This window comes from Carlito syrichta, unplaced genomic scaffold (assembly GCF_000164805.1).
Source record: "Carlito syrichta isolate Samal-C Ts95f unplaced genomic scaffold, Tarsius_syrichta-2.0.1 Scaffold308920, whole genome shotgun sequence".
NCBI classification, from domain to species: domain Eukaryota; kingdom Metazoa; phylum Chordata; class Mammalia; order Primates; family Tarsiidae; genus Carlito; species Carlito syrichta.
Window position 1 is genome coordinate 477,711 of NW_007253016.1, and position 17,202 is coordinate 494,912.

Below are 17,202 nucleotides of genomic sequence, written 5' to 3' on the forward strand. Positions count from 1 at the left end.
TGGCAGACCTCATCTCTACAATAAATCAAAAATTAGCCGGGCATGGTAGCGCAGACCTGTAGTTCCAGCTACTCGGAAGGCTGAGGCAGAAGGATCGCCAGAGCCCAGCAGGTCGAGGCTGCGGTGGCTGGGAACGGCCACTGCACTCCAGTCTGGGCGACAGAGTGAGAGTTCAACTCAAAAAAAAAAAAAAAGAAAGAAAGAAATATAGTTTGAACTTGGGTGTGAAACGGTGAGTTCATTGTTGTTTCATGGCTGAAGTTTGGAGGTTAAGGTTGTTAAATCTTTGTGTGTGTAGATGTATATTTGAACGTGTTTGCATGTATGTGCACGTTATATGTTTTGTTCCGCATGCTACCAAATTGGCTTCTAAGTAAATGAGTACTCATAAAATAAATAAGTAAATCTAAATGCTTTTCAAGTTCATGTGACTTTAATCTTTGGTAAATAAAAATGGGTTTAAAATTATTAACAATATGAAAAGTGTCTTTGTAATTGTTAGCATACATTTTTGTCTGGGTCTAATAAGTAAGTTTTGCATTTGCCTCTGCTAGATATTTTAAGTATCAAGATTTGACATGAAAGTTATAAAACTATAAGCCTAGCTAAAACCAGAATGATCTTTATTTGTATAAATGTTTCTGTTACAAGTACAACTAATTTAAAATAGTTGGTTCCAAACAAAAAACCCCAGCTAAACTTTTTGAATTATCAATAAAATGTTCATGTATTTAACTTTAAGGATCTTACTTAGGTAACATCGGATGTTCACAGGCTTTAAAAATGATTAGCCACCTCAGTGGCTCAGCCTGCAATGCCAGTACTGGGAGGCTGAGGCAAGTGGATTGCCTGAGTCTGGGGATTTGAGACCAGCCCAGGCAACTTGGTGAGACCTTGTCTCTACAATAAATAAAAACTTAGCCGGGCATGGTAGTGCACACCTGTAGTTCTGGCTACTTGGAAGGCTGAGGCAGAAGGATCACTGGAGCCCAGCAGGTCAACACTGGAGTGGCCACAAGTGTGCCATGGCAGTCTGGCCTGGGTAACAGAGTAAGACACCAACTCAATTAAAAAAAAAAAAAAAGATTAGCCAGGAGATAACTTAAAATAAAAGCTGGCCTTGTCTAAGATCTCTGTTTTCATAAATAATTAAGCAAACTGCTATAAATTAATTAAGTAAATATGAATAAAATAATGCTTATGGATAGGCTGCTCATGTAATTTGAAAATCTTAAAATTGTTTTAAAAGCTCATTAAATGTGTGGTTTATTTTCAATCAGGAAAAAATTTAATATGGGAAAATGTTTCTAACATTATATAAAAGGGGTCTCATCTATAAAATACTCATATCTAACAGACAGTTCAGAATTTCTTGTTTTCTAGATTTTCACTAAAATTTTAGGCTATTTTATATAATCTGGAGATTATTTAAAAGGTTATTTATTTTTTTTAAAATGAAAAAATTAGTAAGTGGGACAGAGATATATAAAAAGAGTTATGGATATAAAGGTATATTTTTGGTAAGGAAAGTTATAAAGGAAAAAATAATAATTTTGTATATGAAAAAATTTTGTATGATTAAATTTTGCCCTAAAGTAAAATGACTTGTTATTTGGGAAAGAGGAAAATACAGGGAAAAACAGAGTCCAAGCATGTCATCAATGTTATATGGAAGTCAAGATAAGGTTCATGAAGGGGAATTTATTAAGAAATCTTGGTATATGATTAAGTTGGTTATAACTTTTTCTCTAGCCCTGACTGTTGTTATGGCTCAAAGGGTTTTTAATTGCTTAGGAAACTAAGCTTTGAAAGGATTGAATTTTTTTTACAGCATCATTTTATATAGAAAAAGATCTTGTATGGTACACTTTTGTCTTATAATAAAATGGCTGGTTATTAAAAAATAGGACAAAAATAACAGGTTTAAGCATGTTAAAAAATGATATGAATATGTCAAAAATGGCATGTTAAATGTTTGTGAAAAAAAGTAACTTACAATGACCTGTAATCCTGTACTTTCAAAAATTTTAATACTTAAACTCTTCAAGTTCTTAATTTAGTCTCTCTAGGGTGGGGTAAAATAAAACAAAACAAAAAAACAAGCTTCAGAAGCCACATCTACCCCACACCCTCCTCCTCAACAGCTTGCAGACCAGCCTGGAGACCTGGTATTAAGTCCTGAATGGAAGATAGACTTCAGCCCAACTGGGAAGATGCCTGTAAGTAATCCTGACCACCAAGACCACCATACAGACAGCAGAAAAGGGTTGGACTCATTATACATGGGTTAAGGGACCAAAAAAGGACTTAATAAGGGGAAGGAAAGAAAAATGGTGGAAGATGCACAAGGTGCCCAGAAAACCTAATTGTAAAGTTTAATGCTTGTCAAGTTTTACATTGTGGAGATCTAAAATGTCAAAGGCAGCTCTCACAGATAGATCAATATCTCTGTCCTGAACATATCTCAGATCATCAGGAACGTCCCTGTCCTCTTTGGTGAGGGAAGTATGTTGGACCATGTAGCACCAGGGGTGGACTGCTGCTACTTCATTTGGAGATCCTAGGGGATGGAATAGTTTACAACCCAATATAAAGGGTCACAAACTCTAGAAATTAAAACAGGTTATGTAGACACCAATGCCTGGGTAGAATGGGTCAAATTTTCAGTATTAGCTTTGAACAAAGGCAACTGTTATGCACGTGCTGTGGAATGGTGATCCCATTCCCTCTCTGTTGGTACACAGACTTCACTGGACCGGTTGTATGTTTGCCTTATACCAAGATAAGGACACTTGGGGAAATAAGTCTCGTAAGAGCTTGTCTCTGCTCTTTCCTGCACTGCAGAGGTCAGATCTGAGGGCAATCCTCTCCTTTTCCATAGGGATGATGAATCACTCCTCATGTCTCTCTAGACAAGGGGAATGTTTCACAACTCCTGTGGGACAATTGCTGACTTGTACCCATGTCCTAAATGTTTCTAGTGAATCCAGCAGCAACTTCTCAAGCTTATATATCCCTCAAGTGAATATATGGTGGTATTGCGGAGGGAAAGCCTGCATGACTTGTTGCCATCCAACTGGACCAGGATTTGTGCATTGGTCCAATTGGCTATTCCATTTACACTAGCATTTGGTTCCACATCCAAAAGCACTCAGACTCCTCACCAATACAAATGTGTACATTGACTCCATAGGAATCCCCAGGGGAGTCCCTAAGGAAGTCATGGCTAAAAAACAGATAGTCGTAGGGGTTGAGTCTGTACTCTTGGTGGTCTACTATTAATAAAAACATAGATTGGATCAATTATATCTACTATAATCAACAGAGATTTATTAATCATATCAGGGTTGTGATTAAAGGAGTAGCTGAACAATTAAATGCTACCAGAATGGCATGGGAAAATTGTATGGCACTAGATGTGATGTTAGCCAAAAAGGGGGAAGTGTGTGTCGTATTAGGGGGGCAATGCTGTACATTTATCAAAAGCAATGCAGTTTCTGTTGGAACCATCACCACAGCATTACAAGAACTTAAGTGTTCTAGTCAATAAACTATCTGAAAACCCCAGTTTTAGAGATCCTTTTATGAATTGGTTAGACAATTGGTTTGGAAAATGGAAAGGAGCAATAATATCTATCTTCACTTCTCTTTTAACAGTTATAGGGATATTAATTATCTTGGGCTGCTGTATAATTCCCTGTGTCAGAGGTCTGGTTCAAAAACTTATAAGAGGTGGCCATAACAAAGAAAATGCCCATGAATTACATTTATATTATGAAAACTGAATGAATTTTGAGGAGAGTCAAAAAATTCTTGATAAATTTGAAACTGATCTCATAGTTAGATCTGAATCTAAATAAAATGAAAATAAAATTTAAAAATACTTAAAGAAAAGGAGGGAAACAATTGTAAGAAATAGAATGATTTACTTTCAAAATGAACCCTAAGTCATAGTTAAATGCCTTTGCGAGTCACTTTCTGCTTCTTTGTTCTCTTTTTCATGAGCTTTCACTTTGGCAGGCTTTTATGTTCAAATTTTGGAGGGAACCAATCAAAATGAAATCCTGCAAACCAATCAGCAAATAGGACATGAAAATGAACTAGTTATGTGAATCAATTGATGTGTGCCACATAGGTGACATCCGGTAAAGCATTGTAACCTCTGTGAAGCCCAGCCTATGGGAGACCAGGGGAGGGACTAGTGTTCTAGGCTACAAATATGCTAACTGTAACAGCTCGAGTGTGCATACCCACCAGATACCAGATCCTGCAAGACCGCCATTAAAGTCTCACTTCTGCACTCCATGTTTCTGTGTATCCTTTGATTTTGGACAGGTGAGTTCATTTCTTACAATTATACAATAAACTTCTTTGTCTTTTTTACTGTTTTTGACTTAAAGTCTGTTTTATCTGATATAAGTATAGCTACTCCTGCTCACTTTTTATTTCTGTTTGCATGACTTTATTTCCATTTGTGTGGTGGCAGAGGTTGGGGAGATCCTATTCTCAAGATACATGTAAGTATGCAGTGGTACGAATGCTGGGATTGGGTTAGGTTGCTGCCTGTGGTAGCTGTACCAGACAAGCAGCCTTCATGATTCATTTCTGACAATGACCGTGGTAGTGTAGCTAGCTGGTAGAACTTGTTTTTAGAGTGAATGCTAGTGCCCTGCGGTTCAGTTCTAGTGGAGGTAGGGTTACCATCTTGTGACAGCAGCTCCAGTTAGCAGGGTCCAGGGTTTATGGAGCATACGCTTTAGCTTCCTTTATTGCAGGGACAGTCTTTCCAGTATACTACACTGCCCTTTCCCCAGCACACAGAACATTGTGTGTGCCTCTCTGCTGGGTGGGCTAGGGTGCTGAGGACCCTGCCTCTCTGCTGAGTCCAATCTACATCTCACTGCTGCAACCTTCTTGTGGACACAGGGGACCCTTCAGTAAGGTTCCAGGGATGTGAAGATGCAGGTGCATACCCTGTTGGGTCTCGGGGTAGGATTCAGTTTTTTGGAGGCTGAGCTCTCAAAATGATTCTGTTCTGTAGCTGCCTGGGACTTGGGGGTTCTTGGGACCCAGCATGCACTCTCTCTCTCTGAAGCAATGCTGTCACACAGACTCTGGACTTCAGGAATCTTTCTATACCAGGCTCAGGGCCTACAGGGGTCAAGAGACTCTCCTATGACTGGAATTCCCGGGGTCCACAGTGGGAATGTGAATCCCTGGGGATCTTTCGCTTACCTTTTCTCGTAACTAGGAATCCTCTCAGAACTCTCAGCCAGTACAGGTTTGGCCATCAGCCTGCCTCCCTTTATTTTGGTGCCTCAGGTGTTTTATGTCACTTATCTGCTCAATTCCAGTATTTTCTCTTGCATGTCCTATTTGAAGTGTGATTATCTACTCACTCTTTTGGTTCTTCTTTGTGGAGGAGGCTAATACCAGAAAACGTCTGGTAAGCCATCTGAATCATCTCCCTGACCTTCCAAATTTTTTTAATCATTTAGTTAAATTAAATGTATATAATAATGGAATGAGTATTGTATAATGATAGTTGGCATCTATTGAGCAGTTGTTTTGCACTAGGCACTTTTCTAAGAACTTAAATGTACTAACTCATTTAGCCTGTATAACCTGTATAACAGTCCTGTGAAGTAGGTTATATTTCAATTCTATAGATGAGAAAGTGAATGCACACAAAAGTCAAGGAACCACAACTGGTGCTGTCACTAGTAAGTAAGCATTCTAACCATTGAACCCAATGAGTCTTACTTCAGATTCCAGAGTCTGTGCTCTTAATCACTACAATATACTGTTTTGTGTTAAATAGTTCTCTGATCCACGGCTCCAGTGACCCACCTAGGAAACCAACTCTTTATCTGCAATAAACAGCCTAGGAAACCAGCTGCTATAAGTCAGGCTGGCAGGAAGCCAGATCACCATCTTTAGCAACAATCCAAGAAGTTAAATAATAATTTATGTAACAATCAGCTCCAAATGACCAGGACTTGACTACTAACTGTCAGTTTCCTAATCTTTGTCCCCTCTTCCAACTTTTGACCAACCAGAGCATGCCAAATATCTACCACTCATCATTCACGTAGGATGCCCCAGTTCTAGTTAGCCTACCTACAATTTCTTCCTGGCAACAATCTTGAATCAGAGCATACCGGAAGTCATCCCTTTGTACCACTATAAAGTTTTCCCACTCCTCTGCCTGCCTTGAGTCTCTGCCAAAACACAAGTAATGGTGGCTGACTCTCTTGCTATAGCAGGTTCTGAATTAATAACCTTTACTTTTCTCATTTTATTAGTGTCATTTTATTTCCACAGGACAATTACTAATTCTATGAGATATTTGGAATCGATTTTGAATCGTTCCTTGGCATAATCTAGAGGGTAAGTACCATGGATAAGTTTGGTTAACTGGGAATAATCAATTGGCCCTTATTTTAATTAATTAGCTGTTAGTAATACTTTTCCTAAAGTGTGCATACAGGCATCAGTTACTGACTTGCCTCTCTAATACATAGTTGAGATCTTTCTATTTTTTATAACTATTTCAGTTGATGAAGCCATGCTAGTCTTTGGGTATGTTGGATATTTCCTGATAATTATCACTTCAGGCTCTAAGTAAAATATGAGTGACTAAAAGAGTTGTTTTACATACATGGAAAGGCCAGACAATAACATCAAACTATACATTTTGTGGTAGAAAGCATGGATCAATCATCTGATTACAGAAAGAGTGTTGGGAGTGTATTTTCAGAGGATCTCAAAATAATCTTTTGGTACCAATTGCTGTCTGAATTTAATCAGTCTGAGACTGAATTCTAAAAAATCTTTATGTTAAAAAAATCAGGCCTGTTGAAGTGTATAAGTATCTTGGAGTTAATCCTTATTGGAGGGCACAGAAACTGGTAAACAAATCTGACAACTCCAAAGATTGCCCACCATGACAAATTTTTAAGAACAAAATCAATGATTCTGAAGAGTTTAAAGAAATAACGCAAACAAGAGAAGAACAAAAAGCCCTAGAGATTATTTTTGTGCCTTTATTGAGATGTAATTTTTGTGTAGTAAAATTCATGCATTTTAAGAGTATACTTCATTAAATTTTAGAAATTGTGTTGTGCCACTACCACAGTTGAGTTTTATGACATTATCGAATGCCTCTTTGCAGTCAGTCTCTGGTTGGTCCCAGGCAGCCACCAACCATGGCTGTCACTATGGTTTTACCTTTTCTGAAACTGCAAGCATACAGTTTGTAGTCTCTTGTGTCTTGCTACTTTTATTTAGTTTCACCCTTTTAAAAGTCATTCATATTGTTGAATGTATATACAGCTTGTAACTATTCCTTGTTCAATCAACCAGATTTGTGATGCTGGAACTGGCCCTCAAGATAACTTTGCCTTCTTTAAATGGCACCTTAATAAACTTTGTCAGTAGCGGGCACTGTAGAGATGCTGAAGGAACATGGGCTTTCTATAGTTTTCTTGTGCTTTCCACTTTCTCCCATAACACTACTGGTGACGTGCATAAAGAATATTCAGTGACAATCACTCTTTATCAAATATTGTTGTTAGAATAACCTCTGTTGTAGTCTTATTGATGAACAATCCTGGCTCATTACTAACCTCAGCCAGATGGCTTTGGATGACCTCTGGTCCAAGGGAACCCAGCAAATTTCTCCACCATCCAGCAGGCTACAAGTCCTATTCTCTCCAATAGTGTCTGAATCTCAGCCTTGGGAAGCAAGCTCTGCTTCCAACTGTGTCACTTCTTTGGGTATTTTCTCTCAACCATAGGCTACTATTTAGAGTTCTCTTTTAATCCCTTCCCATGTTCTAATTTCTCTTCTGTCTCCTAACTGAAAACTTACTGACTCAGATTTAGTGTTGGGAGCTGTTCAATGAACGAGACTCCCCCAAATGGGACTATGGAATAGATTTGGTCCTGAGCTTGAACTTAGTGTTCAGATCATTGGCAATGGTTAGTAATTCATGGCAAGCAGTAACATCGCAGTTAATCAAGCTAACGCCTATGGTAGCAATTGAAGTGTGTTGCCTAGGAAACCCAAGTGGCTAGTTCATTTGGCCAATATGGCAGTAACAATAACTTTGAGAACTACAGTGTAAGATTCTGAGTGCATTATAGTGTATACAGAAAGAAAAGAACATATACAGATGTGTAGTCTCTCAACTCAAATTATAGTCTAATAGCATGACAGCAAGATGGTTGAATAGGAAGTCCTAGGTCCTCGTGCATAAATAGATTCAACAAAAATATGCAGGCAAATTTCCTTTGTTAGAAATCCAGAAACTAGTTGACAGGTTTCTGCATTCCAGGCAAGCACAAAAACAGTTACACTGAAGCCAGAAGGATAATTTGAGATGCTCTCTGACATAATCCCAACCTCTGGCACAGTCTATGTAATCAGAAGCAAATCTTCAGCCCCAGATTTTTCTTAAGGAAGGAATAAAGTAATTGAAACACATTTTTCTCAGGGTTGAATTTGAATCTGATTTTTCGGGGAGCTGCTCGATGCATTAAGTGTTGGATTTTTTAAAAGATGACCCAACTGAGGAAATTTTAGCTAAACTTTTTTTTGAGAGAAGATTCAAAGTAGATATTAAAAAATACTGTGTAACTGATGTCACAGAAATAAAAGATCATAAGAAACTACTATGAATAATTATATACCAATAAATTAAATAACGTAGAAATGGATAAATTCCTAGAAACATGCAAACCTACCAAGAGAGAATCATGAATAAATGGAAAATATGTACAAGCCTATAACTAATAAAAAGATTTTCTTTCCCAACAAAGAAAAGCCCAAGACCAGATGGTTTCTCTGGTGAATCCTAGAAAATATTTAAAGAAGAATTATGCCAATCCTTTTCAATCTCTTTTGAAAATGGAAGAGAAGGGAATTCTTCTAAACCTATTTTATGAGACCAGTATTATTCTGAAACCAAATTGAGACAGAAACAATACAAAGAAAAAGAAAGCTATTGAACAATATCCCTGATAAACACTGATGCAAACATCCTTAACAAAACACTAGCAAGTCAAATTTAACAGTACATTAAGAAGATCATAGACCATGACTAAGTGAGATTTATTTCTGGGAAATAAGGATGGTTCAACATACAAAAATCAATTAATGTGATAAACCATATTAATAGAATGAAGAATTACCAGCTCAATAAATGCAAGAAAAGCATTTGAAAAATTTAAACATCCTTTCATGATAAAGCTTTCAACAAACTCAGGATAGAAGGAAATTACCTCAACATTACAAAGGCAATTTATGAAAAGCCCACAGCTAACATCATAGTCTATGGTCAAAGACTGAAAGTTTTTACTCTAAGATCAGGAACAAGGCAAGGAATTTCACTTTTATCTCTTCTATTTAATATAGCACTAGAAGTCCTAGTCAGAGCAATTAGGCAAATAAAAGATATAAAAAGCATCCAAGTTGGAAAAGAAATAGTAAAACTATCTCTGTAAGTAGATGACATGATCATAAATGTAGAGAACTCTAAAAAACTGTTAGAACAAATAGATGAATTAGTAAAGTAGCAGAATACAAAATCAACTGTGTTTACAGAATGGCTATTATTAGAAAGTCAAAGAACAGCAGATGTTGATACAGTTGCAGAGAAAATGCAATGTTCATCCACTGTTGGTGGGATTGTAACTAGTTCAGCCTCTATGGAAAACAGTACGGTGATTTCTCAAAAAACTAAAAATTGAATTGCCATTTGACCCAGCAATCCTATTACTAGGGATCTACCTAAAGGAAAAAATCAATACATAAAAAAGGTATTTGTACTCATATGCTCATTGTAGCACTACTTATGATAGCAAAATCATGGAACCAACCTTAGTGTCCAACAACAATTGACTGGATAAAAAAATGTGGTATACATACATTAAGGAATGCTATGCAGCTACAAAAAGAATGAATTCTTGTCCTTTGCAGCAACATGGATGGAGTTGGTGATCGTTACCCTAAGTGAACTGACTCAGAAACAGAAAACCAAATAACACATGTTCTCACTCATACATGGGAGCTAAATGGTCAGAAAGATGGAAATAATAAATACTGGGGACACCAATAAGGGAGGAGGTGGGAAGGGAAGTTAGGACTCAGAAATTGTCTATAGAGGGCAACAATCACTATCTGGGGAATGGGTCACCTGAGACCCAATCCCCACAACTACTTAATATATTCATGAAACAAACAAGAATGTGTACCCCTGAATCTAAAATAAAGATTTAAAAAAATCAGCTGTGTTTCTATACACTAACACTGAACTATTTGAAAAGAAAATTAAGAAAATAATCTCATTTACAATAGCATAATGGAACATAAAACAATTGGGAATAAACTAAGAAAGTAAAAGACTACAAAACATTGATAAAATAAATTAAAGAAGTCACAAATAAATGAAATTGCATCTCATGCTAAGCTAAAAGATTGGATGAGGTAGTATATGAAAAGTGATTTAAAGATTTGATGTAATCTCTGCCAAAATCCTGTTGCATTTTTATATAAATAGAAAAATTAATCAAAAAATTAATATGAAAGCACAAAGGAGCAAAAGTTGTCAAAAAAAAAAAACTTGAGGAAGAACAGAGTTGGAGGCATCACACTTCTTGATTTTAATCTATATTCCAAAGCTATAGTAATTAAACCATGGAACAAAATAGAGGGCCTAGAAACAAACCCACATAGACACGCTCAACAGATCTTCAACAATGATGCCAAAAATACACAAACAGCAAAGAATAGTCTGTTTAACAAACAATTGTGGGAAAACTAGATAACCACATGCATAAGAATAAAACTGAAACTTTCTTTTACACCATACACAGAAATCAACTCAAAATGGATGAAGATATTTAAGCAAAAGCTATAAAACTCCTAGAAGAAAACACAGAGGAAAAGCTTCATGACATTGGTCTTGGCAATGATTTCTTGGTTTATGACACCAAAAGTACAAGCAACTAAAGCAAAGACAAGTGAAGACTGCATGAAACTAAAACGTTTCTGCACATCAAAGCAAATAATTACCAGGACTTGAATACATATGTCTCCAAAGAAGACATACAAGGGCAACAAGGTGAATGAAAATATGCTCAATATCATTAATCAACAGGGAAATGAAAATTAAAACCATGATAGATTATCACCTTAACCCTGTTAGGATGACCTGCGAGGATGCATAGAAAAAGGAAACACTTGTACACTGTTGTTGAGAATGTAAAATGGTGCAGTCATTATGGAACAGTATAGAGGTTCCTCAAAACATTAAAAACAGAAATACCTTATGACCCAGCAATCTCACTTCTGGCTATTTATCGGAAAACATTGAAATGAGAAACTCAAACTCAAACTCAAACATTGAAACGAGAAACTCAATGAATATGGAAGTGCAAACTCAAACAGAATTGGAGGCATCACACTTTGCACTTCCATATTCATTGCAATGTTATGCACAATAGCCAAGAGGAGGAGTTAACACAAATGCCCTTGGATGAATTAATGGATAAAGAAAATGTGGTATATACATACAATGGAGTGCTACTCGGCCTTTTACAAAAGAAGAAAATCCTCCATATGTTACATCATGGATCAACCTTGAGATTATTATGCTAAGAAAAATAAGCTAGTCACAGTTTCTTAGGTGAAAATTGATTGGGAAAAGTAGGATTCTGATTTGGAATGGGGGCATCTGCTGGGACCCAGATGAAACTGCCAATCTTGAACCACTAAGCTCGACAAATACTGCATAGTTTTACATACAGGAGACGTTGAAAATAATATCACTTATAAGCAGGCCCTGAACAATTATCATAATACTATAAGAAAGGGATTGGCAGTAGTGGGAAACTACCAGGGAAGTGGGGGTGGGGAAGAGGCCAGAGGGCACATGTCATCAGTAAGGGCACCTGATCCCAAATCAGGTGGGGACCAAAGTGAGGCCCAAATTTTATCTACAAAATGACCATCTTTTTATCTTTGTGTACATACAAAGATATGAATTGTACCCCACATCTTAAAAAAAAGAAAAATCTCAGAAAAATCTCAGAGACCCTGTGGCAAAGCTCCCTCCCAGCAATCAGACTGCGGACAGGACCATATTCCTCCCTATGGACATGGTCCCAGGTGGTCCAAAACTGCAGAGGCCCCTCCCAAAAAGGAAAAAAGAAAATAATAAACACATAGATACAGACAGTAGAATGTGGTTGACAGGGCTAAAGACTGGGGGAAGCGAGAAGTTTTTATTCAATAGAAATAGTTTTGATTATCAAATATGATTAAATTCTAGAAATATTCTGTATGACATAGTGGCTACGCTTAAAAATCTGTTAAGAGGGTAAATCTTTTGTTAAATGTTCTTACCACAATCAAGAAAAAAGGAATGGAAAAGAGTTCTATGAACTCACTTGGAAAGACATATTTGATATACTGCTAAGTGAATAAAGTAAGCTGCAGAACAATAGTATATCACATGATTCCACTGGGGTTAAAATGGTATATAAATATTATATATACACATATATGTAATATAGACATATATGAAATAAAATTATATTTTTCTGTGCATAGTAACAGATCTGGAAAAATAAATGATTAACAGTAATTGTGTCTATGAAGTTAGATGTGGAAGTGGAAACAAGAACAACTTTCTCTTTTTACTTTACACTTGTTTATGTTGCTTGAATGTTGTAAAAGAAGCACAAGTTACTTTTTAATTAAAAAAAATTAAATCACAGTCTGATAATCAGAGACTTTTCATGAAAGTTCTAAAAGCTCTTATTTCTTATAGCCACAGGGCTGATATTGTTTTAAGTCAAAGGCAAAATTTAATTGTGTGAGTTGCTAAATTATAATATTAATTGAATTCCACGACCCTTTCCAGTTTCTTATGTGAAAATTAATGCATTGATTAGAAAAAAGTGGGATTCTGATTTGGAATGGGGTCATGTGTTTGGACCTAGATGTAACTGCCAGTCTTGAACCACTAAGATACTTTATTACATAAAGTTTTGTTTTGTTTTTTTGAGTTGGAGTCTCACTCGGTCGCCCAGACTGGAGTGCAGTGGCCGCTCCCGGCCACCGCAGCCTCGACCTGCTGGGCTCCGGTGATCCTTCCGCCTCAGCCTTCCCAGTAGCTGGAACTACAGGCGCACGTTACCATGCCCAGCTAATTTTTTGATTTATTGTAGAGATGAGGTCTCGCCAAGTTGCCCAGGTGGGTCTCGAACCCGTGGGCTTAGGCAATCCACTCACCTCAGCCTCCCCAAGAGAGGGATTACAGGCTGAGTCACCAAGCCCGGCTAAGATACTTTAAATTTCCTTTGCTTGCCCACCTGTACCTGAGGAGACTAACCTTCCTTTGCTTGAAAACTGTGTTAACCTCATCTATAGCAGGTGACTTGAAAGGAAATTCCCAATTTCTTCAATACCCACCATAAACAATTCTGTTACCATTAGGCTCATATTAAGATCAAATCTCAGCATATTATAGGGGTAGGGATACACACCATGACTCAGAAGGAAATAGCTTAAACATCAGAAGAATTGTAAGATTTTGCTAAGTTAACAGCAAAAAACTAGAAAATATCTATGGGCATAAATTCTAAGGGTGTTAGACCAAGAAGAGTAGAGCACACCTTTAGGCAGCTCAATAGGACACTACTAGATCTATGCACATTGTTATAATAGAAAAGACTTCAGATCTGGTATCAAAAAACCTGACTTGAGCTACACAGTGGAGAGTCATGCTCTAGCACTCATTTTCTAGAACTAGGTCAATTCACAGACCAAGATTTAAGAGGTCATCAGTGCCCTTGTGAAAAGACCCTGTGTTATTACCATAAGTACATACCATTAAGGATCCTCAGAGCCTTGCTAGAGTGACTGCACACTGGGGAAAAACAAATACCAACCTCTGAAATATTGTTTACTAGAAATTGGTCTGAACTGATGTTAATGCTTGGAGATCGAAAAAAAAAAAAAAAAAAAAGCCAGTGTGGTCTAACACTCAAAGAGCAAGTTCATATTGATCATGTGACAGATGGTATCTTAGTTCAAATCTGACTCACAGTGGCCTAGTTGACCCAAAGAGCCTCTTCACTTCAAAATCTCCCATTGTCTCTGTGATCCATGAGTGAGAATCGATGTGGTAGGAATGACTAAATGCAGGCCCCTGGAATTTCCCCTCCCTATCAATTTAGTAAACCAGAAGCAATTCTAAATTTATGCCATTATTAACGTCTAGAAAGAATCACTTACAATGATTCCTATCAGATTCTCCATTTTAACTCACCTGTTTGATTTGTACAGAAAAGAAATGAATCTTGAAGAGTGACTGTGGATTATTTTATTCTTTTTATTTATTTATTTTTGGTGAGTAGTTCTTTCAATATATGGAACTTGAGGAAAGAAAAGGGACTCCTCTGATTTATAGGCAGAGTCTCAGAAGTATGGATGGGCCTCCGGAGCCATTACTGACACGTACAGTAGGGACATCAATGTGAGACTGAGTCCCGAATTTGTGGGGTAAGTGGTATCAGAACTGAATTGTTGGATGCCCAGTTGGTGTTGGAAAATTAGTTGGTATTTAGCAAACTTCGCTATATATATGTATATATATATATTGTATATGTATATATTATGTATATATATATTTTATGTGTGTGTATATATATATATATATATATATAGTGTGTGTGTGTATATATATATACTTTTTTTCTCTTTTTTTGAGTCAGAGTCTTACTTTGTCATCCAGGTTGGAGTGCAGGGCACACTCATGGCTGAGCACCACTGCCTCAACCTGTAGGCTCAGGCAATTCTTCTGCCCCAGTCTTCCAAGTAGCAGGGACTACAGGCACATGCCACCACACTCAGTTAATTTTTTTTATTTGTAGAGATGAGACCTCACCATATTGCCCAGGCTGGCCTCAAACCCATGGGCTCAAACAGTCCTCTTGCCTCCGCCTCCCAAAGTGCTGGGATTACAGGGGTGAGCCACCGCACCCAGCTGACTTCATATATCCGATGTCAGAAGTGTCAGATTAAAGACATCACAGGTCAGAATCCTGAACTGACTGCAGGTGAGTGAGTGGTCACTGCTAAGAATTGAGATACTGGAGGAGAAAATGTTTCCTGTCTGTAATTATGGTACAGTAAGGTGTGTGAAACTCCTAGAATTAAATTTCCCAACTGCTCAGTGTTTTATCATTCATTTTGGCCTGTTCTGAACTTACTGGGTAGTAACTTCAATTGCAGCTACTATTCCAGACATAGTAATTTTAATGGTTCAAATCAACATTACCCCTGGCACTTGGGGTGATCTATTGGTCTAGCTAACACCTTCTCCAATCCAATTTGTAAGAAACACCAGAAGCAGTTTGGGGTTTTTTATTTTTTTCCTACTTAGCAGACCCAACAGTATAGTTTCAGATTCTTGTCTCAGAATTATGTCAGATCTTTTCTCTGCCACAATATGCTCTGAAGAGATCTTGATCATTTTCACATTTCATGAAGCATTATATTGGTCTATTACATTTATGATCTTATGCTAAGCAGAACTAATGAGCAGATAGTAGAAACTGTTTATCTACCTTTGTGAGACATATGTGAATTAGTGGATAGGAGATAACCCCACAAAAATTCAACGTCCTGACATATAATTGTACTCTATAAGGTTCAATGGTCTGGAGTGTAATGAAATATCCTTTTCAAGTTGAAAAGCAAGTTTACTGCACCTCATTCCCACCTACCATAGAAAAAGATACCATACTTGATGAGCTTCATTTTTTATTAGACTACATATATGACCTTCAAGTGTGATACTTCGATATATTTACAGAGTCACTTATAAGTCTACCAGATTCGAGGGGTTGCCAGAGCAAAAGAAGGCTCTGCAGATTTGTAGTACAATCTGCTTTACCACTAGATATTTTGACTCAGCTAATCCAACGCTGAGAAGCAAATGTATGACATTTTGAAGCAAATGTATGACATTTTTTTCCTGCAAATAACTATTCTACTTTTGAGAAACAGCTACCACTTTGCTGTGGTGTCATAATATAAACTGGAATTTAATTATGGAACCTCAGGTGACCATACAACCTGAGCTTCCCATCACAGATTGGGTGCAGTCTGACTAAACCATAAGACTTAGTATATACAGTAGCAATTGATCATCAAGTAGAAATGATATATGAAAGCTTAACTCTGGCAGGTCTGAAAGGTATGAGTAAGATGCAGATTCTTTTGACAACAGTTTATATTTTATTGCCTGTTCTTTTAAAATCCTCCAGGAGAAAATGGCTTGTCTGAGTGAAGTCAGCTTTTACCACCAAAACAGTCAAATAATTTTAACACTCAAGTGCCTATTATATAATGAATAATGTCAAAGATGCATTCCAGTAAGAATGAATCACTAACGAAAGGAAACAGGTAGTCTCTCAGGGAGTATATTGTATCTATGAGCAGTTTGCAGCACCTGCCTTTGGGACTGTCAATAGACCCTCTAAAACAACTGCCAATACCGATTTCTAAAGGTATAAACTCTATGATTCTTTCTCTGCCAAGACAAAACAAGCTGACTTAATTACTAATGAAAGTTCCTAAATTTAGAAACATGGTGCCATTTGGAAGTCTATAACTTTTTTTCCATGAATGGTAAAATTGCCAGAAAACAGAAAATGCAAAACTAGGGCAGACTCCCCAACACATTTTATGAGGTTGCCACAATGTGGAAATAAGAGAAAAAACTTGCAAGAAAGTCTCAATTGCATAAGCAAAAAACCTCTAAGAAACAGCAAACTATCCTGCGTTATACAAAAACTGTAATATGACCAAGGTTGTTTCTTCCAGGGATTTAAGGGTTCCTTAGTATTTGAAAAGGTATTACTAAAACGTGTCCATTCGGGCTCGGTGGCTCAGCCTGTAATCCCGCGCCTTTGGGAGGCTGAGGTGAGTGGATTGGCCAAGCCTGCAGGTTCGAGACCCGCCTGGGCAGTGAGACCATCTCTACAATAAATCAAAAAATCAGCCGGGCGTGGTAGCGCACGCCTGTAATTCTGGCTACTCGGAAGGCTGAGACGGAAGGATCGCCGGAGGCCAGCAGGCGAGGCTGCGGTGGCTGGGAGCGGCCACTGCACTCCAGTCTGGGTGAC